Below are 5402 nucleotides of genomic sequence, written 5' to 3'. Positions count from 1 at the left end.
TTATAATTTTGTCTTTGTAATTTCCTTCCGACAAAGATATTCCAAATAAAACAAGGGATTTCCAGGTCCTTTCGGAAATGTACAACTGTAGTTCAACATTTGGTGTTGAAGCTTCCCTGCCCTTTTCACTGTATATAGAATACAACAACTGCTGGTCCGTGTTCATTAGCTTTTCGTCTAGGAAATATAGCACAGCCGGTGATAAAGCTGTTCAAACTGTAGGAACACCTCACCTGTTCCAAGGAACATTCCCCCGCAAACCCACAGCAAAGTATTCCGAAAAATCGTGAAAGGGTCAACATTCTTAAAAAACTCGCCGATGCGATTATAAGACACTCTCTTTGAGTCAAATCCTGGTGGAATTTCTAACACGTATTGCACATTTTTATCAACTTCGTCTCGAAATTATCAAAAATCGAGCCAAGCGCAGTAGGGATTTTGGAAAACTTGCTTACGCAAGGTGTCGGCCACCACCGCGTATTTGGAATTTTGAGTCGCGCTGTATTCTGGAACCACTGTATTCGGGTTGTTTCTGGGATAACCTGGAACGTTATAGACAGATCTGACGTCATTAAGGAGTCTAAAGGGCCAGAAGTCAGTCCGATTTGTCAGGTAAATCATCGTGTTGTTGACACGGTCAGATCGCAGCCTTTCCATCAACTCTCTGAACTCCTCTGAATCTGTATACACCACCAGTGGATTCACCAGATGCTTGAATATGGTCGCCCATTTGAAGTACGTCTTTGTTGAGAAATGCATGTTTCCGGAGCCTTTTCGGAACGTTCCCAGATTCCATTAGGCCGTTACTATAGTCATCTTTGAGGACAGGTGTCTGGATCGCTGCACTGCCAATTGGTTACTCGAAGGATTGGTGAAGACATCGTCCGTCGTATTTTCTACGTGTTTGTTATGCTTTGTGTTATAGAAGAAACTCTTTCCTGTAGAAATCGCAGTTTTCACTGGATGGAAATGGAAATCGCCCCATGCCTGTAAAAGAGTATAAGATACAACGTTATAACAATTAAATTAAAAAACCTTCCATTTCCAAGATCCTGTCATTTAAGATAATACAATGTAATCGCATGTGCCCCATCCTTTACACCCTGGCACTGCGACTGCCAATACCTTTTTTCGGTTATGCTATAAGACACGCCCATGTTGTGTCACTCATGTTTTATAAAGTAATTGGGTTTTAGGGTTCGAAATTGATTCGTAATGTTATCATAGACAAAGACAGTTGAAAATGTAAAATAAGTACATATCTACAATTTACACGGTAGGAACGTTTTAGTAAGAGGTATTTTACAGCAGCATAGACCAGACGCCAGAACTTTGATAACTTACGTAATAGGCAGTTAGTCCTAAAGACATCAGGCATAAAATTTTAAACAGTGGGGATCGCCTCTTTTCAATCCATCAACAGTGCAGCAGTCTCGTTTTATGCGAAACTATTTACGAGAAAATATACAAGTTATTTGAGTGGGCGACAGGTGAAACGAAGAATTATGTCTCAGGTTGAAAATTGACCAGGCGGTCAATTTTCAATGTTGAATTCTGAGACAAATGTGTTAAAGACCCCAGTCCGTTGAAAATTGACTCTGATCGTAGAAATTTGATCATGAAACCTGTTCTAAATTAAACAGCAAACAAACACATATTAAAGAATTGATATCATTAATATCTTTCAATTCAATTAAAAAAAATCACAGTTTATTTATACTTGTTCTTTAGATTATTGTGTTTAAACATGAGCTTTTTCAGTTCTAAATATTAAACACTCATGAAAACATGAAAAGTTTCACTGATTAGGGCTCGGAATATCAGATTAACCCTTTTGTATGTAACTATATATTTTTAAATACAGGTGATATTTATTTTTTTAAAAATAGATTATGCCTCGAGGTGGTATTGGACACCTCCATGTTGTGACGTACTTCCTATCGAAATCAACAATAAAATCAAGTATTATTGTTAGAATAGTTTCTTTCCCAAAATTGTCATTCAGCAGCTTAGTGCAGTGGGTTAGAGGGTCCTCTACGGATCTGTAAGTTAGGCATTCGAAACCCGCTGGGAATATTAAAATTTTACCTTTCCAAAAAATTTAAAACGTGTTTGTAAAATTTGAAAAATCTAAACTCGTCGTGGAAGTATTATAATTATAATGTACATTAAATCATCGACAGGTGTCCAATACCACCTCAATGTGAATAGTATATTTTTATTGGATTATAATGAAGCTCATGAAATTCAAAACTTTGCGTTTAAACGCAATGTAGTTTGCGTTTTATCGCTATAGTTTTTGCGTTTTATCACAATATTTTACCTTTTAAACGCAAAATACATTCGGAGAAACGCAATAACTATTACGATTAAATGCTATAATATAAATTAATTCTCATACTGAACTGGCCTCCATGAGCTTCCGTAGTTTGTATGGTACAAATATTATACGAAAAACTTATTTTTTCCTCCAGAATAACTCCTTTCATATATTTCCTGAAAATTTTCTAGGGCCAAGAAATTCACAATTTTGGAAGAGACATTTTTCCTCTTCATAAGTATGTACTTAGTTCATGGGCTTTATGACCAGGAGCAGAGAAGATTTTTGAAGAATCAATGCATTTTCACTATAATCATTATCGCCCCACCCAATCGCCAGAACCCCTGACCAAGGGGTCATGAATTTGCCAGTTTGGTAGAAAGCTCGATGCTGTTAACAATCATGCTGGTGTAATGTAGAATAATGACCCACGTAGAATAATGACCGGGGTCATTTTTCGACGTAGAATAGTTACCCTTTTGCCTGAAGAATAAGTGTCATTTCATAAAAATAAGCATACTCTACATGAAGAAAAGTGACCCCTGTAGAATAATGACCCCCTTACAGATTAAAGTTTTTCAGTATGTTTTTTTTATTATTTGTGAAATAGTCTTTACAATATTGTAATTTTTACTGCAGCTTACAAAAAGTAACGAAAATTATAACTCATATTCAATTAAACTTAAAGTGAAAGAAGGGGGTATATCTTAGAAAATAAAAATCCTTACGTTATAACATGATACTGACATACTGTATAGGGGTATGGTTGTCATCTTAATGAGTTATATTTACATGTATATATTTCTCATTATAACGAGTGACAAACATTAAAATTATTTTGAGATACAAGACACTATAAAACAAAATTCTGTTTATTGGCGATAAAAGAGTAGACTCGATATTGTTCATGAATTATACTTACATTGACGATTTTCCCCTCCCACAGACCACTGGGTATGTAAGTGCATCACTCAGAATTAATAATGAACCAAAATTATGAAAAGTTTACTCCAATGTTCGGCATTATAACCATGCTGAAGTTATAGCAGCCACTTACAGCAGCCATTCAATAAGGAAAATCGTCAAAGTACTGACAGTACTCGAACAGAAAATATATTTTACTTTATCATCAGCATATCTTAATTAATCTCAAGATGATTAATACATCAATTGTTTGTGGGAGCATTGGCAACTTCGGAGGCAGTTAAGCCATCAGACCCTTGTTATAAATATTAAGAAACTTCCTCTACATAACGCGTGTGTTTCTAAATTCGTGTGATCAAAATCAAGGGGGATATACTAGTAAACCTTCAAAATGAGCCCTTAACCCCTTATTAACTTTTTTGCGCCCCCCCCCCCCCTCCCCTATAAAGTTGGGATTCAGTTCGTTCCGTTAAAATTACATCTTTTAATATTTGAATTAAAATGAATGTCGCATTCCAGCATAAAATGGGACCGAGTACGTACCGCCTCCCTTGTTGATTGTTGTCCTTGTTGCCTTAATATTTATGAGTTATCAGAAACAAAGTGAGAGTATTTTCTACAGAAGTTATCTCTCTTATCAGAGGGACATTCCGCCTTAAAAATCCCTTTCCTCCGGCAAGAAAATATATATAATTATCATTCTTTGTTTGACAATTCATTCACCAATGAATATTGCTCATATTATTACAACAATTATTCTTTCATGATTGTTGTTCGTTAATTATCACAAAATTTAATTCCTCAATGTATATAAATAGCAAGATAAGGTATTGACAATATTTGGCCTCAAAATTTACGATACTTTCAACGTCTTTGTCTGCGTTATTGAAGTTGTGCGTTATGTTATTCGCAAAATCTTACAGGCACTAAAATGACGTCATTTTTCATTAGAGCTCGCTTCGCTCGCTATAAGATCGTGTACGTAGTAGTCTGAACAGTTTACATAGCGCGAAGAATTATAACGGTAGAACATATATTGTATCCCGTAATATTTTCTCTCCTCGAACTCTATTCAACGAAATCAAATCTAAGGGCTGATGGAAAAAAATTGTATTTTCTCAAAAAGAATAATATAGTTTTATATTTTTTTTTCTTAAATTCTATTCTTTCCTCTATAATACATGTTTGTGATGTACATGCACATGTCACAGTGTAGGAACGTAAGTGTACAGTTTTAGGTAGTGATGTTTGTCGAAGCAAGAGAACAAGTAGCGCTGCGAACAGTATTTTGATCGTACAATGTACATTGTAGATGGAAAATACGCAAATAACTAATATCTGGAGGGACAGTATCGCGATTTTTATACGGTAGTTAACTACAATAAGTTAAACTTTATGCTCGTCATTTCAATCTTAAAATCTTAAAATTTCTCTTCGGAAAATATTATCAAAACAGCGCAAACATTCAATAAGTTTGATTCAAAATTTCTAGAGAAGTGTTTCTCATTTCTTTCACAAAATATGTTGTTTCTTGTTTTGAAAATATTTCCCCAATACGATATCTTTCAGACAAAAAAACCCACATATATGAAGGAAGCAATGCATTCTTTGAATTTGAAGGTTTTTGGGGGAAGGTTGTTTTTTTTGTTTTGTTTTTTTTGGTTTTTTTATCATGCCTCGATATTGCTTACTTTACACGTAGCTCTTGTAAATATGTACGGGTAGGTTTAATTTGCAGATGAACATCTGTATGCGTAGCTTCGAACATTACAATGAGCTAAAATACTTATGTTGACTGAAATTACGTTTTTTAAGACTCTTTTTTTTAGAAAATGTTAAAAAAACTAATTAAGAAAAAAATGGACACAAATACATTTTTTATATTACAGGTTTTGATATCAATTGCGTATACTGTAAGTATATTATATATAAAGTTTGTAGTTTCACTTGTCCATATAGATACTATTTACATCCAATTCTTTATGTATTGGATAGTGTTATCGAAGAAAGGGCCGACACCATTATCTCCTCTTTGTTACGCACTTTATTACTAGAGTTAACTCCCCATTGAATATATAAATGAAAGCCCAAGCCCCGTAATCTTTCTTTCGAATTCCTGTTGCTGAGAAGAAAGATTTCAAATTATCAACTGATTGAA

At 34.5% G+C, this 5402-nt stretch overlaps 1 pseudogene; it reads right to left on the bottom strand.

The window, feature by feature from the left end:
- Positions 1–1371, bottom strand: LOC128174458 (uncharacterized; annotated as a pseudogene).
- Between the last annotated feature and the right edge of the window lie 4031 nt (positions 1372–5402).

This window comes from Crassostrea angulata, chromosome 2, assembly GCF_025612915.1.
Source record: "Crassostrea angulata isolate pt1a10 chromosome 2, ASM2561291v2, whole genome shotgun sequence".
In the NCBI taxonomy this organism is placed as follows: Eukaryota; Metazoa; Mollusca; class Bivalvia; order Ostreida; family Ostreidae; genus Magallana; species Magallana angulata.
The sequence above is the reverse complement of the archived record's forward strand: the minus strand, read 5'-3'. Positions and strand labels throughout refer to the sequence as shown.